The sequence below is a fragment of the Taudactylus pleione genome, unplaced genomic scaffold, assembly GCF_031769625.1.
Source record: "Taudactylus pleione unplaced genomic scaffold, aTauple2 ptg000087l, whole genome shotgun sequence".
NCBI lineage: Eukaryota > Metazoa > Chordata > Amphibia > Anura > Myobatrachidae > Taudactylus > Taudactylus pleione.
In genome coordinates this window covers 5303996-5328430 of record NW_028284489.1, presented here as the reverse complement: position 1 = coordinate 5328430, position 24435 = coordinate 5303996, and the positions used below count along the sequence as shown (strand labels likewise).

General features: G+C 43.7%; 1 long non-coding RNA gene and 8 pseudogenes across 1 annotated transcript; all 9 read right to left on the bottom strand.

The window, feature by feature from the left end:
- LOC148529043 (uncharacterized) lies at positions 1-24435 on the bottom strand. Its single transcript, XR_015877857.1, has 8 exons — positions 24339-24435; positions 19828-19921; positions 15599-15692; positions 11371-11464; positions 7142-7235; positions 2911-3004; positions 1694-1787; positions 1-86 (listed from the first exon to the last, which is right to left on the bottom strand). It is a non-coding gene; the product is annotated as an uncharacterized LOC148529043 (long non-coding RNA).
- Positions 4583-4701, bottom strand: LOC148529051 (5S ribosomal RNA; annotated as a pseudogene).
- LOC148529050 (5S ribosomal RNA) lies at positions 6067-6185 on the bottom strand (annotated as a pseudogene).
- On the bottom strand, positions 8813-8931 carry LOC148529049 (5S ribosomal RNA; annotated as a pseudogene).
- Positions 10298-10416, bottom strand: LOC148529048 (5S ribosomal RNA; annotated as a pseudogene).
- Positions 13041-13159, bottom strand: LOC148529047 (5S ribosomal RNA; annotated as a pseudogene).
- LOC148529046 (5S ribosomal RNA) lies at positions 14526-14644 on the bottom strand (annotated as a pseudogene).
- On the bottom strand, positions 17269-17387 carry LOC148529045 (5S ribosomal RNA; annotated as a pseudogene).
- On the bottom strand, positions 18752-18870 carry LOC148529044 (5S ribosomal RNA; annotated as a pseudogene).

Here is a 24435-nt window from a genome sequence, read left to right as displayed (position 1 = left end):
AAAAAAAAGTTTATTTTAAAAAGAAAACAAAATATAGAAAAACAGTCAATACGTGAACCGAAAGAGGGCTATTTGAAGAACTTGTTCTGTGGGGAGGAAGAGGAAAAAAAAAACCAAAGGATTACAACACTAATATACAGAGCTGTTGAATATATAAAATCTTCACATCCACAATGAACTATAAGTAGTAGATTAATGTATACTGTAGTTGAGCCATGTGGGCCCTGGTGATAGTAAAGGCGGAGACGAATTAGCGGTTTTAAAAATAAAAAAAATTATATAACTCAGATTCCAATATGGTGCTCTACTGTATATTTACATGTAGTGTATATACTCATTCACATTGAATTTGCATATGTACGCCCATAAGGATGATGAGGTAATCAGGAAAATGCATAGTAAATATGGGCAGATCATCAAGAATGCAAACACACTGCTTATTATCGGGAGAATGAAGCAAAGATTTTCGTTCTTGACCTACAGCACCAATAATCGAAAGTATCAGTTTATATGTGAAATGCTGAAACAATCGTCCAATGCACACTAAACATAAAGGGGCCCATTTATCATTCAAAGATCCCCATAAAGAGTCATGAAGGATTAGCAGCAGATATCTGGGTTTCTATAGTGTATGCGATGCTGTCAGATGTAACAAGTTCCGGAATGCAAAGCATTCTCGGAGCACCCCAGACTTCCACCCCAACGCTCTAAGCTGCAGGTGTAGCTGGAACAAGCAAGCTGTTTGTTACACTTGGGAGCACACAGAGCTGTTTAACCTCTTCACATACAGTGACAGCTTTTCAATACAGCAAACGAAATATATGGAACAACAAGCATTTATACTAGAGTGGCCACACAAACACCGGAGATCAAGCCAAGTATATGTGGTAACTATTACAAAGGAAAGTTACTACCGTGTTTCCCCGATAATTAGACCTACCCCGATAATAAGACCTATCCTTAGTTTTGATGGATGGCCCAAAATAAGTCCTACCCCGAAAGTAAGACCTATTAAAATCAAATTTTTCCGGGTCCCTGCACTACACTAGCCAGCTCCGCCCCCCGCATGTAGTACCGTATGGTACTACGGTAAATGAAAGAGCTGGAGGAGGCTACTCGGGTCGCTCCTCCACCAGCTTATGGGTACTGTAGTCAGACTGCTGGAGTCGGCGCACGTGACGTCATGGCGCGCCTCTGAAGGTGGACTACGGAGGAGCCGTGGATCGTGAAAGAAGAAGCCGCCTCCCGATTCTTCTTATTGTAAAAAGGTAAGTGGGAAATGGCTGCAATCAACACCGTGGTGGGGGTTTGGGCTGGAGAGGCACAGACTATTCAACAATAGGTGGGGAGAGAGAGGCAGAGGCTGCAATCAACAACAGGGGGGGGGAGGGAGAGCACAGGCTGCATTCAACATTAATTTAAATATCCAAATTAAAATAAGCCCTACCCCAAAAATAAGCCCTATGGTGTTTTTTTGACCCCCCCAAAAAATAAGACTGTCTTATTATCGGGGAAACACGGTAATATAAATGCTTGCTACATATGCTCTTAACTTAATTTGCTATGTGCTACTCCTAACAAATTAATATCTATACAAGACAAGGGGACTCAATTAGATACGCACTGCAGAGGATAAAACGATCTATCGGATTAAAATACCATTGCTTTTGCCAACTACATAATTGCTACTAACCTTTGATGTACTGTCAGGTAACAAGTAGTAACCAGGTCAAACACAGCATAGCTTCCAAGATCCGACGAGACTGGGCATGTCCAGTGTGGTGTGGCTGTAGGGGAGGAACAATTTTTATTTCAGATCTTACTTCTTACTGCTTGTCAGTTCATTAAAGAGTTAATAAAATAAATGTAAATAAGTCAGAGGAGACTGTTATGGCAGTATAAAATCACCTACAACACCTGGTATTCCCAGGTGATCTCCCATCCAAGTACTAACCAAGCCCGACACTGCATAGCTTACAAGATGAGATTGGTAAATGTCCAGTGTGGTATGGCCGTAGGTGATCAATCTTCTTCTTAGACCTCTTTTACTACTCACCACCAGTAATTATCAAGTTAATATAATAGTAATAGAAAAGAACGTTTTAGTAGCACAAAATTACCTACAACACCTGGGATTCCCAGGTGGTCTACCACTAACCAGGCCCAACACTGCATAGCTTACAAAACATAAATGCTTATTGTTTCAGAGTTCACAGCTGCTCTCTGTGAGCTCCCAGCTGTAGCGGACGCTTGCTTGTTACAGCCATGGTCAGGACACCAGCAGCAACGAGCATCGTGGCGAAGTCCGGCCTGCTACAAGTTGCCTTACAAAGAGAATGGGCTCAGACGGCAAACAGAAGGGCTGTAGTGGTAGGCGAGATAGGACACAAGACAGCAGGATGTGACGTCCCATCCCGCCGTTTGTATTCAAGCTCGTCTACCTCCACAGCCCTTCTGTATGCCGTCTGAGACCCAATTCTCATGTAGGGCAGCTCGGAGCACCCCAGACTTCCACCCCAACGCTCTTAGCTGCAGGTGCGCTGACCGTAGCTGGAACAAGCAAGCTGCTCGTTACACTAGAGAGCACACAGAGCCGTTTAACCCCTTCACATACAGTGACAGCTTTTCTAATACAGCAAACATGATCTCTGGAACAACAAGCATTTATGCTAGCGTGGCCACGCTCAAACACCGGAGATCAAGTAAAGTATATGTGGTAACGTACTAAGAATAGTTACTCATATACATGCTTGCTACATATGCTTTTAACTTAATTTGCTATGTGCTACTTTTAACAAATTAATATCTATACAAGGCAAGGGGACTCAATTAGATATGCACTGCAGAGGATAAGACGATCTATCGGATTAACAAACCATTGTTTTTGCCAACTACATAATTGCTACTAACCTTTGAAGTACTGTCAGGTAACAAGTAGTAACCAGGTCAAACACAGCATAGCTTCCAAGATCCGACGAGATTGGGCATGTCCAGTGTGGTGTGGCTGTAGGGGAGGAACAATTTTTATTACAGATCTTACTTCTTACCGCTTGTCAGTTCATTAAAGAGTTAATAAAATAAATGTAAATAAGTCAGAGGCGACTGTTATGGCAGTATAAAATCACCTACAACACCTGGTATTCCCAGGTGATCTCCCATCCAAGTACTAACCAAGCCCGACACTGCATAGCTTACAAGATGAGATTGGTAAATGTCCAGTGTGGTATGGCCGTAGGTGATCAATCTTCTTCTTAGACCTCTTTTACTACTCACCACCAGTAATTATCAAGTTAATATAATAGTAATAGAAAAGAACGTTTTAGTAGCACAAAATTACCTACAACACCTGGGATTCCCAGGTGGTCTACCGCTAACCAGGCCCAACACTGCATAGCTTACAAAACATAAATGCTTATTGTTTCAGAGTTCACGGCTGCTCTCTGTGAGCTCCCAGCTGTAGCGGACGCTTGCTTGTTACAGCCATGGTCAGGACACCAGCAGCAACGAGCATCGTGGCGAAGTCCGGCCTGCTACAAGTTGCCTTACAAAGAGAATGGGCTCAGACGGCAAACAGAAGGGCTGTAGTGGTAGGCGAGATAGGACACAAGACAGCAGGATGTGACGTCCCATCCCGCCGTTTGTATTCAAGCTCGTCTACCTCCACAGCCCTTCTGTATGCCGTCTGAGACCCAATTCTCATGTAGGGCAGCTCGGAGCACCCCAGACTTCCACCCCAACGCTCTTAGCTGCAGGTGCGCTGACCGTAGCTGGAACAAGCAAGCTGCTCGTTACACTTGGGAGCCGCTTAACCTCTTCACATACAGTGACAGCTTTTCTAATACAGCAAACATGATCTCTGGAACAACAAGCATTTATGCTAGCGTGGCCACGCTCAAACACCAGAGATCAAGTAAAGTATATGTGGTAACTTACTAAGAAAAGTTACTCATATACATGCTTGCTACATACGCTTTTAACTTCATTTGCTATGTGCTGCTCCTAACAAACTAATAACTATACAAGACAAGGGGACTCAATTAGATATGCACTGCAGAGGATAAGACGATATCTGGGATTAACAAACCATTGCTTTTGCCAACTACATAATTGCTACTATTGACAGTGTTACATTATATTATAATATTTAACATCTGTGGAATATTATGTACCCGTTTTAAATATTTTTTGGATTTACATTTATCAAGTAAAAAATATATATGCCCAAGTTTCCACTATATTAAAAGGAACCACATATATATTTATTCATACAATATTTATATCCTTGCGAACTATAGCGCAGAGATTCTTTATGTTGTGTTCTGTATTTATTATTCAAGGCCTTGCAAGCATTGTGCACTTGCAACTGGGTACGCTCTTTCAAATACAAACTAAATACATAGCGCCAAGGGAAAGGAGTTTCTGCGACCCTCCCTTTTTTTTTTCATATAATTGTTAATACCGTGGCTGTAGGTGAGCAACAAATTCTCTTAGAACCCTTACTTCTAAGCTTATTAAATACATTACTGGTGGTAATATAATGAATGTAAAAAGTCATAGAATAGACTGTATGGCAGCATAACATCACCTACAGTACCTGGTATTCCACGGTGGTCTCCCACAAAACTACTAACCAGGCTCAACACTGCTTAGCTTCCAAGATCAGACGAGATTGGGCGTGTCCAGTGTAGTATGGCCGTAGGTGATCAATGCTTATTCATAGACCTCTTTTACTACTCACCACCAGTAATTATCAAGTTAATATAATAAATATAAATAGTAATAGAAAAGAACGTTATAGTAGCATAAAATTACCTACAACACCTGGGATTCCCAGGTGGTCTACCGCTAACCAGGCCCAACACTGCATCTGCATAGCTTACAAAACATAAATGCTTATTGTTTCAGAGTTCACAGCTGCTCTCTGTGAGCTCCCAGCTGTAACGGATGGCTTGCTTGTTACAGCCATGGTCAGGACACCAGCAGCAACGAGCATCGTGGTGAAGTCCGGCCTGCTACAAGTTGCCTTACAAAGAGAATGGGCTCAGACGGCAAACAGAAGGGCTGTAGTGGTAGGCGAGATAGGACACAAGACAGCAGGATGTGACGTCCCATCCCGCCGTTTGTATTCAAGCTCGTCTACCTCCACAGCCCTTCTGTATGCCGTCTGAGACCCAATTCTCGTGTAGGGCAGCTCGGAGCACCCCAGACTTCCACCCCAACGCTCTTAGCTGCAGGTGCGCTGACCGTAGCTGGAACAAGCAAGCTGCTCGTTACTCTTGGGAGCCGCTTAACCTCTTCACATACAGTGACAGCTTTTCTAATACAGCAAACATGATCTCTGGAACAACAAGCATTTATGCTAGCGTGGCCACGCTCAAACACCAGAGATCAAGTAAAGCATATGTGGTAACTTACTAAGAAAAGTTACTCATATACATGCTTGCTACATACGCTTTTAACTTCATTTGCTATGTGCTGCTCCTAACAAACTAATAACTATACAAGACAAGGGGACTCAATTAGATATGCACTGCAGAGGATAAGACGATATCTGGGATTAACAAACCATTGCTTTTGCCAACTACATAATTGCTACTATTGACAGTGTTACATTATATTATAATATTTAACATCTGTGGCATATTATGTACCCGTTTTAAATAATTTTTGGATTTACATTGATCAAGTAAAAAATATATATGCCCAAGTTTCTACTATATTAAAAGGAACCACATATATATTTATTCATATATTATAATATTTATATCCTTGAACTATAGCGGAGAGATTCTTTATGTTGTGTTCTGTATTTATTATTCAAGGCCTTGCAAGCATTGTGCACTTGCAACTGGGTACGCTCTTTCAAATACAAACTAAATACATAGCGCCAAGGGAAAGGCGTTTCTTCAGCCCTCCCTTTTTTTTCATATAATTGTTATTACCGTGACTGTAGGTGAGCAACAAATTGTCTTAGAACCCTTACTTCTAAGATTATTAAATACATTACTGGTGGTAATATAATGAATGTAAAGAGTCATAGAATAGACTGTTATGGCAGTATAACATCACCTACAGTACCTGGTATTCCACGGTGGTCTCCCACAAAACTACTAACCAGGCTCAACACTGCTTAGCTTCCAAGATTAGATGAGATTGGGCGTGTCCAGTGTAGTATGGCCGTAGGTGATCAAAGCTTATTCATAGACCTCTTTTACTACTCACCACCAGTAAATTCATTAACTATAAACCGTGTAAATAGTCATAGAAAAGAATATTATAGAATATAATTACCTACAACACCTGGTATTCCCAGGTGGTCTCACATCCAAGTACTAACCAGTCCCGACATTGCATAGCTTGGGCATGTCCAGTGTGGTTATGGCTGTAGGTGAACACAACATAAAGATTCACTGCGCGCATAAATGCTTGTTGTTTCAGAGTTCACGGCTTCTCTCTGTGAGGTCCCAACTGTAGCGGACGCTTGCTTGTTACAGCCGTGGTCAGGACTCCAGCAGCAACGAGCATCGTGGCGAAGTCCGGCCTGCTACAAGTTGCCTTACAAAGAGAATGGGCTCAGACGGCAAACAGAAGGGCTGTAGTGGTAGGCGAGATAGGACACAAGACAGCAGGATGTGACGTCCCATCCCGCCGTTTGTATTCAAGCTCGTCTACTTCCACAGCCCTTCTGTATGCCGTCTGAGACCCAATTCTCGTGTAGGGCAGCTCGGAGCACGCCAGACTTCCACCCCAACGCTCTTAGCTGCAGGTGCGCTGACCGTAGCTGGAACAAGCAAGCTGCTCGTTACACTAGAGAGCACACAGAGCCGTTTAACCCCTTCACATACAGTGACAGCTTTTCTAATACAGCAAACATGATCTCTGGAACAACAAGCATTTATGCTAGCGTGGCCACGCTCAAACACCGGAGATCAAGTAAAGTATATGTGGTAACGTACTAAGAATAGTTACTCATATACATGCTTGCTACATATGCTTTTAACTTAATTTGCTATGTGCTACTTTTAACAAATTAATATCTATACAAGGCAAGGGGACTCAATTAGATATGCACTGCAGAGGATAAGACGATCTATCGGATTAACAAACCATTGTTTTTGCCAACTACATAATTGCTACTAACCTTTGAAGTACTGTCAGGTAACAAGTAGTAACCAGGTCAAACACAGCATAGCTTCCAAGATCCGACGAGATTGGGCATTTCCAGTGTGGTGTGGCTGTAGGGGAGGAACAATTTTTATTACAGATCTTACTTCTTACCGCTTGTCAGTTCATTAAAGAGTTAATAAAATAAATGTAAATAAGTCAGAGGCGACTGTTATGGCAGTATAAAATCACCTACAACACCTGGTATTCCCAGGTGATCTCCCATCCAAGTACTAACCAAGCCCGACACTGCATAGCTTACAAGATGAGATTGGTAAATGTCCAGTGTGGTATGGCCGTAGGTGATCAATCTTCTTCTTAGACCTCTTTTACTACTCACCACCAGTAATTATCAAGTTAATATAATAGTAATAGAAAAGAACGTTTTAGTAGCACAAAATTACCTACAACACCTGGGATTCCCAGGTGGTCTACCACTAACCAGGCCCAACACTGCATAGCTTACAAAACATAAATGCTTATTGTTTCAGAGTTCACGGCTGCTCTCTGTGAGCTCCCAGCTGTAGCGGACGCTTGCTTGTTACAGCCATGGTCAGGACACCAGCAGCAACGAGCATCGTGGCGAAGTCCGGCCTGCTACAAGTTGCCTTACAAAGAGAATGGGCTCAGACGGCAAACAGAAGGGCTGTAGTGGTAGGCGAGATAGGACACAAGACAGCAGGATGTGACGTCCCATCCCGCCGTTTGTATTCAAGCTCGTCTACCTCCACAGCCCTTCTGTATGCCGTCTGAGACCCAATTCTCATGTAGGACAGTTCGGAGCACCCCAGACTTCCACCCCAACGCTCTTAGCTGCAGGTGCGCTGACCGTAGCTGGAACAAGCAAGCTGCTCGTTACACTTGGGAGCCGCTTAACCTCTTCACATACAGTGACAGCTTTTCTAATACAGCAAACATGATCTCTGGAACAACAAGCATTTATGCTAGCGTGGCCACGCTCAAACACCAGAGATCAAGTAAAGTATATGTGGTAACTTACTAAGAAAAGTTACTCATATACATGCTTGCTACATACGCTTTTAACTTCATTTGCTATGTGCTGCTCCTAACAAACTAATAACTATACAAGACAAGGGGACTCAATTAGATATGCACTGCAGAGGATAAGACGATATCTGGGATTAACAAACCATTGCTTTTGCCAACTACATAATTGCTACTATTGACAGTGTTACATTATATTATAATATTTAACATCTGTGGAATATTATGTACCCGTTTTAAATATTTTTTGGATTTACATTTATCAAGTAAAAAATATATATGCCCAAGTTTCCACTATATTAAAAGGAACCACATATATATTTATTCATACAATATTTATATCCTTGCGAACTATAGCGCAGAGATTCTTTATGTTGTGTTCTGTATTTATTATTCAAGGCCTTGCAAGCATTGTGCACTTGCAACTGGGTACGCTCTTTCAAATACAAACTAAATACATAGCGCCAAGGGAAAGGAGTTTCTGCGACCCTCCCTTTTTTTTTCATATAATTGTTAATACCGTGGCTGTAGGTGAGCAACAAATTCTCTTAGAACCCTTACTTCTAAGCTTATTAAATACATTACTGGTGGTAATATAATGAATGTAAAAAGTCATAGAATAGACTGTATGGCAGCATAACATCACCTACAGTACCTGGTATTCCACGGTGGTCTCCCACAAAACTACTAACCAGGCTCAACACTGCTTAGCTTCCAAGATCAGACGAGATTGGGCGTGTCCAGTGTAGTATGGCCGTAGGTGATCAATGCTTATTCATAGACCTCTTTTACTACTCACCACCAGTAATTATCAAGTTAATATAATAAATATAAATAGTAATAGAAAAGAACGTTATAGTAGCATAAAATTACCTACAACACCTGGGATTCCCAGGTGGTCTACCGCTAACCAGGCCCAACACTGCATCTGCATAGCTTACAAAACATAAATGCTTATTGTTTCAGAGTTCACAGCTGCTCTCTGTGAGCTCCCAGCTGTAACGGATGGCTTGCTTGTTACAGCCATGGTCAGGACACCAGCAGCAACGAGCATCGTGGTGAAGTCCGGCCTGCTACAAGTTGCCTTACAAAGAGAATGGGCTCAGACGGCAAACAGAAGGGCTGTAGTGGTAGGCGAGATAGGACACAAGACAGCAGGATGTGACGTCCCATCCCGCCGTTTGTATTCAAGCTCGTCTACCTCCACAGCCCTTCTGTATGCCGTCTGAGACCCAATTCTCGTGTAGGGCAGCTCGGAGCACCCCAGACTTCCACCCCAACGCTCTTAGCTGCAGGTGCGCTGACCGTAGCTGGAACAAGCAAGCTGCTCGTTACTCTTGGGAGCCGCTTAACCTCTTCACATACAGTGACAACTTTTCTAATACAGCAAACATGATCTCTGGAACAACAAGCATTTATGCTAGCGTGGCCACGCTCAAACACCAGAGATCAAGTAAAGTATATGTGGTAACTTACTAAGAAAAGTTACTCATATACATGCTTGCTACATACGCTTTTAACTTCATTTGCTATGTGCTGCTCCTAACAAACTAATAACTATACAAGACAAGGGGACTCAATTAGATATGCACTGCAGAGGATAAGACGATATCTGGGATTAACAAACCATTGCTTTTGCCAACTACATAATTGCTACTATTGACAGTGTTACATTATATTATAATATTTAACATCTGTGGAATATTATGTACCCGTTTTAAATATTTTTTGGATTTACATTGATCAAGTAAAAAATATATATGCCCAAGTTTCTACTATATTAAAAGGAACCACATATATATTTATTCATATATTATAATATTTATATCCTTGAACTATAGCGGAGAGATTCTTTATGTTGTGTTCTGTATTTATTATTCAAGGCCTTGCAAGCATTGTGCACTTGCAACTGGGTACGCTCTTTCAAATACAAACTAAATACATAGCGCCAAGGGAAAGGCGTTTCTGCAGCCCTCCCTTTTTTTTTCATATAATTGTTATTACCGTGACTGTAGGTGAGCAACAAATTGTCTTAGAACCCTTACTTCTAAGATTATTAAATACATTACTGGTGGTAATATAATGAATGTAAAGAGTCATAGAATAGACTGTTATGGCAGTATAACATCACCTACAGTACCTGGTATTCCACGGTGGTCTCCCACAAAACTACTAACCAGGCTCAACACTGCTTAGCTTCCAAGATCAGACGAGATTGGGCGTGTCCAGTGTAGTATGGCCGTAGGTGATCAAAGCTTATTCATAGACCTTTTACTACTCACCACCAGTAAATTCATTAACTATAAACCGTGTAAATAGTCATAGAAAAGAATATTATAGAATATAATTACCTACAACACCTGGTATTCCCAGGTGGTCTCACATCCAAGTACTAACCAGTCCCGACACTGCATAGCTTGGGCATGTCCAGTGTGGTTATGGCTGTAGGTGAACACAACATAAAGATTCACTGCGCGCATAAATGCTTGTTGTTTCAGAGTTCACGGCTTCTCTCTGTGAGTTCCCAACTGTAGCGGACGCTTGCTTGTTACAGCCGTGGTCAGGACTCCAGCAGCAGCGAGCATCGTGGCGAAGTCCGGCCTGCTACAAGTTGCCTTACAAAGAGAATGGGCTCAGACGGCAAACAGAAGGGCTGTAGTGGTAGGCGAGATAGGACACAAGACAGCAGGATGTGACGTCCCATCCCGCCGTTTGTATTCAAGCTCGTCTACTTCCACAGCCCTTCTGTATGCCGTCTGAGACCCAATTCTCGTGTAGGGCAGCTCGGAGCACGCCAGACTTCCACCCCAACGCTCTTAGCTGCAGGTGCGCTGACCGTAGCTGGAACAAGCAAGCTGCTCGTTACACTAGAGAGCACACAGAGCCGTTTAACCCCTTCACATACAGTGACAGCTTTTCTAATACAGCAAACATGATCTCTGGAACAACAAGCATTTATGCTAGCGTGGCCACGCTCAAACACCGGAGATCAAGTAAAGTATATGTGGTAACGTACTAAGAATAGTTACTCATATACATGCTTGCTACATATGCTTTTAACTTAATTTGCTATGTGCTACTCCTAACAAATTAATATCTATACAAGGCAAGGGGACTCAATTAGATATGCACTGCAGAGGATAAGACGATCTATCGGATTAACAAACCATTGTTTTTGCCAACTACATAATTGCTACTAACCTTTGAAGTACTGTCAGGTAACAAGTAGTAACCAGGTCAAACACAGCATAGCTTCCAAGATCCGACGAGATTGGGCATGTCCAGTGTGGTGTGGCTGTAGGGGAGGAACAATTTTTATTACAGATCTTACTTCTTACCGCTTGTCAGTTCATTAAAGAGTTAATAAAATAAATGTAAATAAGTCAGAGGAGACTGTTATGGCAGTATAAAATCACCTACAACACCTGGTATTCCCAGGTGATCTCCCATCCAAGTACTAACCAAGCCCGACACTGCATAGCTTACAAGATGAGATTGGTAAATGTCCAGTGTGGTATGGCCGTAGGTGATCAATCTTCTTCTTAGACCTCTTTTACTACTCACCACCAGTAATTATCAAGTTAATATAATAGTAATAGAAAAGAACGTTTTAGTAGCACAAAATTACCTACAACACCTGGGATTCCCAGGTGGTCTACCACTAACCAGGCCCAACACTGCATAGCTTACAAAACATAAATGCTTATTGTTTCAGAGTTCACGGCTGCTCTCTGTGAGCTCCCAGCTGTAGCGGACGCTTGCTTGTTACAGCCATGGTCAGGACACCAGCAGCAACGAGCATCGTGGCGAAGTCCGGCCTGCTACAAGTTGCCTTACAAAGAGAATGGGCTCAGACGGCAAACAGAAGGGCTGTAGTGGTAGGCGAGATAGGACACAAGACAGCAGGATGTGACGTCCCATCCCGCCGTTTGTATTCAAGCTCGTCTACCTCCACAGCCCTTCTGTATGCCGTCTGAGACCCAATTCTCATGTAGGGCAGCTCGGAGCACCCCAGACTTCCACCCCAACGCTCTTAGCTGCAGGTGCGCTGACCGTAGCTGGAACAAGCAAGCTGCTCGTTACACTTGGGAGCCGCTTAACCTCTTCACATACAGTGACAGCTTTTCTAATACAGCAAACATGATCTCTGGAACAACAAGCATTTATGCTAGCGTGGCCACGCTCAAACACCAGAGATCAAGTAAAGTATATGTGGTAACTTACTAAGTAAAGTTACTCATATACATGCTTGCTACATATGCTTTTAACTTCATTTGCTATGTGCTACTCCTAACAAACTTATATCTATACAAGACAAGGGGACTCAGATACGCACTGCAGAGGATAAGACTATATCTGGGATTAACAAACCATTGCTTTTGCCAACTACATAATTGCTACTAACTATTGACGGTGTTACATTATATTATAATATTTAACATCTGTGGAATATTATGTACCCATATTAAATATTTTTAGGATTTCCATTGATCAAGTAAAAAATATATATGTCCAAGTTTCCACTATATTAAAAGGAACCACATATATATTTATTCATACAATATTTATATCCTTGCGAACTATAGTGCAGAGATTCTTTATGTTGTGTTCTGTATTTATTATTCAAGGCCTTGCAAGCATTGTGCACTTGCAACTGGGTACGCTCTTTCAAATACAAACTAAATACATAGCGCCAAGGGAAAGGAGTTTCTGCGACCCTCCCTTTTATTTCATATAATTGTTAATACCTTGGCTGTAGGTGAGCAACAAATTCTCTTAGAACCCTTACTTCTAAGCTTATTAAATACATTACTGGTGGTAATATAATGAATGTAAAAAGTCATAGAATAGACTGTATGGCAGCATAACATCACCTACAGTACCTGGTATTCCACGGTGGTCTCCCACAAAACTACTAACCAGGCTCAACACTGCTTAGCTTCCAAGATCAGACGAGATTGGGCGTGTCCAGTGTAGTATGGCCGTAGGTGATCAATGCTTATTCATAGACCTCTTTTACTACTCACCACCAGTAATTATCAAGTTAATATAATAAATATAAATAGTAATAGAAAAGAACGTTATAGTAGCATAAAATTACCTACAACACCTGGGATTCCCAGGTGGTCTACCGCTAACCAGGCCCAACACTGCATCTGCATAGCTTACAAAACATAAATGCTTATTGTTTCAGAGTTCACAGCTGCTCTCTGTGAGCTCCCAGCTGTAACGGATGGCTTGCTTGTTACAGCCATGGTCAGGACACCAGCAGCAACGAGCATCGTGGTGAAGTCCGGCCTGCTACAAGTTGCCTTACAAAGAGAATGGGCTCAGACGGCAAACAGAAGGGCTGTAGTGGTAGGCGAGATAGGACACAAGACAGCAGGATGTGACGTCCCATCCCGCCGTTTGTATTCAAGCTCGTCTACCTCCACAGCCCTTCTGTATGCCGTCTGAGACCCAATTCTCGTGTAGGGCAGCTCGGAGCACCCCAGACTTCCACCCCAACGCTCTTAGCTGCAGGTGCGCTGACCGTAGCTGGAACAAGCAAGCTGCTCGTTACTCTTGGGAGCCGCTTAACCTCTTCACATACAGTGACAACTTTTCTAATACAGCAAACATGATCTCTGGAACAACAAGCATTTATGCTAGCGTGGCCACGCTCAAACACCAGAGATCAAGTAAAGTATATGTGGTAACTTACTAAGAAAAGTTACTCATATACATGCTTGCTACATACGCTTTTAACTTCATTTGCTATGTGCTGCTCCTAACAAACTAATAACTATACAAGACAAGGGGACTCAATTAGATATGCACTGCAGAGGATAAGACGATATCTGGGATTAACAAACCATTGCTTTTGCCAACTACATAATTGCTACTATTGACAGTGTTACATTATATTATAATATTTAACATCTGTGGAATATTATGTACCCGTTTTAAATATTTTTTGGATTTACATTGATCAAGTAAAAAATATATATGCCCAAGTTTCTACTATATTAAAAGGAACCACATATATATTTATTCATATATTATAATATTTATATCCTTGAACTATAGCGGAGAGATTCTTTATGTTGTGTTCTGTATTTATTATTCAAGGCCTTGCAAGCATTGTGCACTTGCAACTGGGTACGCTCTTTCAAATACAAACTAAATACATAGCGCCAAGGGAAAGGCGTTTCTGCAGCCCTCCCTTTTTTTTTCATATAATTGTTATTACCGTGACTGTAGGTGAGCAACAAATTGTCTTAGAACCCTTACTTCTAAGATTATTAAATACATTACTGGTGGTAATATAATGAATGTAAAGAGTCATAGAATAGACTGTTATGGCAGTATAACATCACCTACAGTACCTGGTATTCCACGGTGGTCTCCCACAAAACTACTAACCAGGCTCAACACTGCTTAGCTTCCAAGATCAGACGAGATTGGGCGTGTCCAGTGTAGTATGGCCGTAGGTGATCAAAGCTTATTCATAGACCTTTTACTACTCACCACCAGTAAATTCATTAACTATAAACCGTGTAAATAGTCATAGAAAAGAATATTATAGAATATAATTACCTACAACACCTGGTATTCCCAGGTGGTCTCACATCCAAGTACTAACCAGTCCCGACACTGCATAGCTTGGGCATGTCCAGTGTGGTTATGGCTGTAGGTGAACACAACATAAAGATTCACTGCGCGCATAAATGCTTGTTGTTTCAGAGTTCACGGCTTCTCTCTGTGAGGTCCCAACTGTAGCGGACGCTTGCTTGTTACAGCCGTGGTCAGGACTCCAGCAGCAGCGAGCATCGTGGCGAAGTCCGGCCTGCTACAAGTTGCCTTACAAAGAGAATGGGCTCAGACGGCAAACAGAAGGGCTGTAGTGGTAGGCGAGATAGGACACAAGACAGCAGGATGTGACGTCCCATCCCGCCGTTTGTATTCAAGCTCGTCTACTTCCACAGCCCTTCTGTATGCCGTCTGAGACCCAATTCTCGTGTAGGGCAGCTCGGAGCACGCCAGACTTCCACCCCAACGCTCTTAGCTGCAGGTGCGCTGACCGTAGCTGGAACAAGCAAGCTGCTCGTTACACTAGAGAGCACACAGAGCCGTTTAACCCCTTCACATACAGTGACAGCTTTTCTAATACAGCAAACATGATCTCTGGAACAACAAGCATTTATGCTAGCGTGGCCACGCTCAAACACCGGAGATCAAGTAAAGTATATGTGGTAACGTACTAAGAATAGTTACTCATATACATGCTTGCTACATATGCTTTTAACTTAATTTGCTATGTGCTACTCCTAACAAATTAATATCTATACAAGGCAAGGGGACTCAATTAGATATGCACTGCAGAGGATAAGACGATCTATCGGATTAACAAACCATTGTTTTTGCCAACTACATAATTGCTACTAACCTTTGAAGTACTGTCAGGTAACAAGTAGTAACCAGGTCAAACACAGCATAGCTTCCAAGATCCGACGAGATTGGGCATGTCCAGTGTGGTGTGGCTGTAGGGGAGGAACAATTTTTATTACAGATCTTACTTCTTACCGCTTGTCAGTTCATTAAAGAGTTAATAAAATAAATGTAAATAAGTCAGAGGAGACTGTTATGGCAGTATAAAATCACCTACAACACCTGGTATTCCCAGGTGATCTCCCATCCAAGTACTAACCAAGCCCGACACTGCATAGCTTACAAGATGAGATTGGTAAATGTCCAGTGTGGTATGGCCGTAGGTGATCAATCTTCTTCTTAGACCTCTTTTACTACTCACCACCAGTAATTATCAAGTTAATATAATAGTAATAGAAAAGAACGTTTTAGTAGCACAAAATTACCTACAACACCTGGGATTCCCAGGTGGTCTACCACTAACCAGGCCCAACACTGCATAGCTTACAAAACATAAATGCTTATTGTTTCAGAGTTCACGGCTGCTCTCTGTGAGCTCCCAGCTGTAGCGGACGCTTGCTTGTTACAGCCATGGTCAGGACACCAGCAGCAACGAGCATCGTGGCGAAGTCCGGCCTGCTACAAGTTGCCTTACAAAGAGAATGGGCTCAGACGGCAAACAGAAGGGCTGTAGTGGTAGGCGAGATAGGACACAAGACAGCAGGATGTGACGTCCCATCCCGCCGTTTGTATTCAAGCTCGTCTACCTCCACAGCCCTTCTGTATGCCGTCTGAGACCCAATTCTCATGTAGGGCAGCTCGGAGCACCCCAGACTTCCACCCCAACGCTCTTAGCTGCAGGTGCGCTGACCGTAGCTGGAACAAGCAAGCTGCTCGTTACACTTGGGAGCCGCTTAACCTCTTCACATACAGTGACAGCTTTTCTAATACAGCAAACATGATCTCTGGAACAACAAGCATTTATGCTAGCGTGGCCACGCTCAAACACCAGAGATCAAGTAAAGTATATGTGGTAACTTACTAAGTAAAGTTACTCATATACATGTTTGCTACATATGCTTTTAACTTCATTTGCTATGTGCTACTCCTAACAAACTTATATCTATACAAGACAAGGGGACTCAGATACGCACTGCAGAGGATAAGACTATATCTGGGATTAACAAACCATTGCTTTTGCCAACTACATAATTGCTACTAACTATTGACGGTGTTACATTATATTATAATATTTAACATCTGTGGAATATTATGTACCCATATTAAATATTTTTAGGATTTCCATTGATCAAGTAAAAAATATATATGTCCAAGTTTCCACTATATTAAAAGGAACCACATATATATTTATTCATACAATATTTATATCCTTGCGAACTATAGCGCAGAGATTCTTTATGTTGTGTTCTGTATTTATTATTCAAGGCCTTGCAAGCATTGTGCACTTGCAACTGGGTACGCTCTTTCAAATACAAACTAAATACATAGCGCCAAGGGAAAGGAGTTTCTGCGACCCTCCCTTTTTTTTCATATAATTGTTAATACCGTGGCTGTAGGTGAGCAACAAATTCTCTTAGAACCCTTACTTCTAAGCTTATTAAATACATTACTGGTGGTAATATAATGAATGTAAAAAGTCATAGAATAGACTGTATGGCAGCATAACATCACCTACAGTACCTGGTATTCCACGGTGGTCTCCCACAAAACTACTAACCAGGCTCAACACTGCTTAGCTTCCAAGATCAGACGAGATTGGGCGTGTCCAGTGTAGTATGGCCGTAGGTGATCAATGCTTATTCATAGACCTCTTTTACTACTCACCACCAGTAATTATCAAGTTAATATAATAAATATAAATAGTAATAGAAAAGAACGTTATAGTAGCATAAAATTACCTACAACACCTGGGATTCCCAGGTGGTCTACCGCTAACCAGGCCCAACACTGCATCTGCATAGCTTACAAAACATAAATGCTTATTGTTTCAGAGTTCACAGCTGCTCTCTGTGAGCTCCCAGCTGTAGCGGACGCTTGCTTGTTACAGCCATGGTCAGGACACCAGCAGCAACGAGCATCGTGGTGAAGTCCGGCCTGCTACAAGTTGCCTTACAAAGAGAATGGGCTCAGACGGCAAACAGAAGGGCTGTAGTGGTAGGCGAGATAGGACACAAGACAGCAGGATGTGACGTCCCATCCCGCCGTTTGTATTCAAGCTCGTCTACCTCCACAGCCCTTCTGTATGCCGTCTGAGACCCAATTCTCGTGTAGGGCAGCTCGGAGCACCCCAGACTTCCACCACAACGCTCTTAGCTGCACGTGCGCTGACCGCAGCTGGAACAAGCAAGCTGCTCGTTACACTTGGGAGCCGCTTAACCTCTTCACATACAGTGACAGCTTTTCTAATACAGCAAACATGATCTCTGGAACAACAAGCATTTATGCTAGCGTGGCCACGCTCAAACACCAGAGATCAAGTAAAGCATATGTGGTAACTTACTAAGAAAAGTTACTCATATACATGCTTGCTACATACGCTTTTAACTTCATTTGCTATGTGCTGCTCCTAACAAACTAATAACTATACAAGACAAGGGGACTCAATTAGATATGCACTGCAGAGGATAAGACGATATCTGGGATTAACAAACCATTGCTTTTGCCAACTACATAATTGCTACTATTGACAGTGTTACATTATATTATAATATTTAACATCTGTGGAATATTATGTACCCGTTTTAAATATTTTTTGGATTTACATTGATCAAGTAAAAAATATATATGCCCAAGTTTCTACTATATTAAAAGGAACCACATATATATTTATTCATATATTATAATATTTATATCCTTGAACTATAGCGGAGAGATTCTTTATGTTGTGTTCTGTATTTATTATTCAAGGCCTTGCAAGCATTGTGCACTTGCAACTGGGTACGCTCTTTCAAATACAAACTAAATACATAGCGCCAAGGGAAAGGCGTTTCTGCAGCCCTCCCTTTTTTTTCATATAATTGTTATTACCGTGACTGTAGGTGAGCAACAAATTGTCTTAGAACCCTTACTTCTAAGATTATTAAATACATTACTGGTGGTAATATAATGAATGTAAAGAGTCATAGAATAGACTGTTATGGCAGTATAACATCACCTACAGTACCTGGTATTCCACGGTGGTCTCCCACAAAACTACTAACCAGGCTCAACACTGCTTAGCTTCCAAGATTAGATGAGATTGGGCGTGTCCAGTGTAGTATGGCCGTAGGTGATCAAAGCTTATTCATAGACCTCTTTTACTACTCACCACCAGTAAATTCATTAACTATAAACCGTGTAAATAGTCATAGAAAAGAATATTATAGAATATAATTACCTACAACACCTGGTATTCCCAGGTGGTCTCACATCCAAGTACTAACCAGTCCCGACACTGCATAGCTTGGGCATGTCCAGTGTGGTTATGGCTGTAGGTGAACACAACATAAAGATTCACTGCGCGCATAAATGCTTATTGTTTCAGAGTTCACGGCTTCTCTCTGTGAGGTCCCAACTGTAGCGGACGCTTGCTTGTTACAGCCGTGGTCAGGACTCCAGCAGCAACGAGCATCGTGGCGAAGTCCGGCCTGCTACAAGTTGCCTTAACAAAGAGAATGGGCTCAGACGGCAAACAGAAGGGCTGTAGTGGTAGGCGAGATAGGACACAAGACAGCAGGATGTGACGTCCCATCCCGCCGTTTGTATTCAAGCTCGTCTACCTCCACAGCCCTTCTGTATGCCGTCTGAGACCCAATTCTCATGTAGGGCAGCTCGGAGCACCCCAGACTTCCACTCCAACGCTCTTAGCTGCAGGTGCGCTGACAGTAGCTGGAACAAGCAAGCTGCTCGTTACACTAGAGAGCACACAGAGCCGTTTAACCCCTTCACATACAGTGACAGCTTTTCTAATACAGCAAACATGATCTCTGGAACAACAAGCATTTATGCTGCCGTGGCCACGCTCAAACACCGGAGATCAAGTAAAGTATATGTGGTAACTTACTAAGAAAAGTTACTCATATACATGCTTGCTACATATGCTTTTAACTTAATTTGCTATGTGCTACTCCTAACAAATTAATATCTATACAAGACAAGGGGACTCAATTAGATACGCACTGCAGAGGATAAAACGATATATCGGATTAAAATACCATTGCTTTTGCCACCTACATAATTGCTACTAACCTTTGAAGTACTGTCAGGTAACAAGTAGTAACCAGGTCAAACACAGCATAGCTTCCAAGATCCGACGAGACTGGGCATGTCCAGTGTGGTGTGGCTGTAGGGGAGGAACAATTTTTATTTTAGATCTTACTTCTTACCACTTGTCAGTTCATTAAAGAGTTAATAAAATAAATGTAAATAGGCAGAGGCGACTTATGGCAGTATAAACTCACCAACATTTTGTATCTGTTAAACCATTAACACAACTGCAGCGTTCTACGCATTGAAGCTCATATTCCAGTCTGCGGACAGACTTTTAGGTTGCAGTTATTGCGCTGAGCGAGCAAAAATGGGGGTCCTGCTCCACAGTTTCTGGGATCCCATCACAATTTATGCCTCACTCCCTGTAGCGTGTAGCAATGCGATATAGTGCATATTTTGCACTGAGAATGACATGAGGGCCTATTTACTAAACCTTGGAGAGATAAAATGGAGAAAGATAAGTCCCAGCCAATCAGCTCCTCACTCATTTTTTAAATGCAGCCTGTAAACTGACCGGAGTGGATTGGCTCTCTCTAAGGCTTAGTGAATAGATCCCACAGGGAAAAGGGAACAGGGGGGCAGAGGGCTGGAAAGGGATAGTGCATTGGATAGCAGATGGGATACAGACATGGAGTGGGTAAGGACGGCACAGGAGCGCAGAAGGGGTACAGACATGGAGAGAGAGAGTGAGCAGATAGGGTACAGACATGGAGAGAGGGTAAGCAGAAAGGGCACAGACACGGAGAGCGGGTAAGCAGAAAGGGCACAGACACGGAGAGAGGGTAAGAGGGGACACAGAGGGTAAGACGACACAGAGAGAGGGTAAGAGGGGGCACAGACACAGACAGGGTAAGAGGGGGCACAGACAGGGAGAGAGGGTAAGAGGGGGCACAGACAGGGAGAGAGGGTAAGAGGGGGCACAGACAGGGAGAGAGGGTAAGAGGGGGCACAGACAGGGAGAGAGGGTAAGAGGGGGCACAGACAGGGAGAGAGGGTAAGAGGGGGCACAGACAGGGAGAGAGGGTAAGAGGGGGCACAGACAGGGAGAGAGGGTAAGAGGGGGCACAGACAGGGAGAGAGGGTAAGAGGGGGCACAGACAGGGAGAGAGGGTAAGAGGGGGCACAGACAGGGAGAGAGGGTAAGAGGGGGCACAGACAGGGAGAGAGGGTAAGAGGGGGCACAGACAGGGAGAGAGGGTAAGAGGGGGCACAGACAGGGAGAGAGGGTAAGAGGGGGCACAGACAGGGAGAGAGGGTAAGAGGGGGCACAGACAGGGAGAGAGGGTAAGAGGGGGCACAGACAGGGAGAGAGGGTAAGAGGGGGCACAGACAGGGAGAGAGGGTAAGAGGGGGCACAGACAGGGAGAGAGGGTAAGAGGGGGCACAGACAGGGAGAGAGGGTAAGAGGGGGCACAGACAGGGAGAGAGGGTAAGAGGGGGCACAGACAGGGAGAGAGGGTAAGAGGGGGCACAGACAGGGAGAGAGGGTAAGAGGGGGCACAGACAGGGAGAGAGGGTAAGAGGGGGCACAGACAGGGAGAGAGGGTAAGAGGGGGCACAGACAGGGAGAGAGGGTAAGAGGGGGCACAGACAGGGAGAGAGGGTAAGAGGGGGCACAGACAGGGAGAGAGGGTAAGAGGGGGCACAGACAGGGAGAGAGGGTAAGAGGGGGCACAGACAGGGAGAGAGGGTAAGAGGGGGCACAGACAGGGAGAGAGGGTAAGAGGGGGCACAGACAGGGAGAGAGGGTAAGAGGGGGCACAGACAGGGAGAGAGGGTAAGAGGGGGCACAGACAGGGAGAGAGGGTAAGAGGGGGCACAGACAGGGAGAGAGGGTAAGAGGGGGCACAGACAGGGAGAGAGGGTAAGAGGGGGCACAGACAGGGAGAGAGGGTAAGAGGGGGCACAGACAGGGAGAGAGGGTAAGAGGGGGCACAGACAGGGAGAGAGGGTAAGAGGGGGCACAGACAGGGAGAGAGGGTAAGAGGGGGCACAGACAGGGAGAGAGGGTAAGAGGGGGCACAGACAGGGAGAGAGGGTAAGAGGGGGCACAGACAGGGAGAGAGGGTAAGAGGGGGCACAGACAGGGAGAGAGGGTAAGAGGGGGCACAGACAGGGAGAGAGGGTAAGAGGGGGCACAGACAGGGAGAGAGGGTAAGAGGGGGCACAGACAGGGAGAGAGGGTAAGAGGGGGCACAGACAGGGAGAGAGGGTAAGAGGGGGCACAGACAGGGAGAGAGGGTAAGAGGGGGCACAGACAGGGAGAGAGGGTAAGAGGGGGCACAGACAGGGAGAGAGGGTAAGAGGGGGCACAGACAGGGAGAGAGGGTAAGAGGGGGCACAGACAGGGAGAGAGGGTAAGAGGGGGCACAGACAGGGAGAGAGGGTAAGAGGGGGCATAGGAGAGCAGAAGGGGTACAAACATAGGGAGAGGGAAACAGGTGCCACAGAGGTGGAAGGGCAGAGTACATGAGAGCACAGAAGTGGTACGAACATGGGGAAAGAGGAAGAGGGAGCACCTGGTGAGAGTACAATATATAATAAGTTTTTTACAGTAGTTGCTATAACAAACATGTGCTAGCTTTGTACACCACAGCCTGCAGCAACATTATTATAACAGCAGGATACCAGGGTCAGCTTCCTTAAATAAAAGGACACCATAGTCTGTCCCACCTCTATTATAATAACAGGATTCCTGGCTAGGCTTCAGTTTGTATTATAAATATCTATTTTCCATCAAGTGCTTGGAAATATGAACTGCAATAATTAGACAGTGAGAGTGCATCTACTGCCAAGTAAGCAATCAGGTAACCGTACAGAGGGAGGGGCCTCATTAAAGTCAATTTAATTCCAATAAAAATACTTGCAGACAGCTGTGTTGCAGCAATGTCTTTCCTAGAATGTACCAAAATTGGCAGAAATAGTGAGTATACTGTATATGAGACACATGGTGCTTGAGCTGAAGAGAGCTGCCTATGCCACAAAAAGGATCCTGCCAGGAATGGCTGTCATCTGGCAGCCCAGCAGAGATGTTTGGGAAATCAGGCTTCCTCCTCCTGTGCCAGACCAACACACCACAGCAGAGAACCACTCCAAATAGAAAATGAATTTTGGATTCCAAGGGAAGAGGGTAAAAGCCGGAAACATAGTAAATGCATTAGAAAAGCCAGAAATTATATTACATGTATCGAAAAAGCCGGAAATCTATAGTAAATGTATTACAAAAGCCGGTAATCATAGTAAATGTATTAGAAAAGCTGGAAATCATGATAAATGTATTAGAAAAGCCGGAAATCATATTACATGTATTGAAAAAGTCGGAAATCATAGCACATGTATTAAAAAAATCTACAAAGTTTGCATGTACGAAAAGCCGCAGCTAATAGGATAGCATGATACACATTTTTGGTGAAAAGTTTGCACAATTGTAAACTTTGACAAACTGCAGCTTTTTACACCTAGTTGGATCTGGCCCTTAATATGATTTCCAGATTTTTTTCAATACACTTTACATGGTTTCCGGCTTTTTCAATGCATTTAATAAGATTTCCGGCTTTTTCAATACACTTTTCATGGTTTCTGATTTTTCAAAGCATTTAGTATGGTTTCCGGCTTATTCAATGCATTTAATAAGATTTCTGGCTTTTTCAATACATTTAATAAGATTTCCGGCTTTTTCAATACACTTTTCATGGTTTCCGGCTTTTTCAATACATTTAATAAGATTTCCGGCTTATGCAATGCAATTAATAAGATTTCCGGCTTTTTCAATGCATTTAATAAGGTTTCCGGCTTTTTCATTGCATTTAATAAGATTTTCGGCTTTTTCAATACACTTCATGGTTTCCGGATTTTTCAATGCATTTACCCACACCCGGTTTCAAGTGAAGATCATAATTATATTGTAACCTGGGCCTAATGCCCAGTCAATCACAGGCTCAGGCTTGCCTACTTACAGCTTAACCTAGTGGCCTGGGTCCCAATGTCCAGGACCACTTTATGTACTGGGCTCAGGCCTTTCGGGCCTAACTGCGGTGCACAAAAAAGGGGACTTGGGCCTAATGCCGGGGTCATTTTATTCAATGGGGCTTAGGCTCCTGTCTACTTACAGTAGTGGTCAGGGTCTAAGGCTCAGAGCCACTCAATGGGCTCAGGCCTAGAATCTGCCTTCTGGTACCTTATAAGAACTACGCCTAGTGCCCAGTTCAGTGACAAGGTGGCCTTATTGTTATCTGGGCCTAGTGCCCACCTCTCTGGCCACAGACCTAGAGCCCACCTAACGATGGCACAATTTGTGACCTGGGCATAGCACCCAGGTTATACACCTAATTGGGGACAACACCAACCTAAAGGGTCTAGGGCCTTCTACAGAGCACGGGCCTAGTGCCCGCCTAATTCCCCACAGGCCTAATGCCTGACTGTGGCCACGGGCCTAGTGCCCGACTACCCTGATGATCTAGGAAGGCGTTAATAACAGAAAGAGAGACTACCTGTGCGATGGGAGAGGCTGCGGGGGGGAGCTTCGTAAGCTCTTTTGCATCCCGCCCCCGCAGCACTCTCCGCTCCTCACTTGCATTCTTCTGCCGT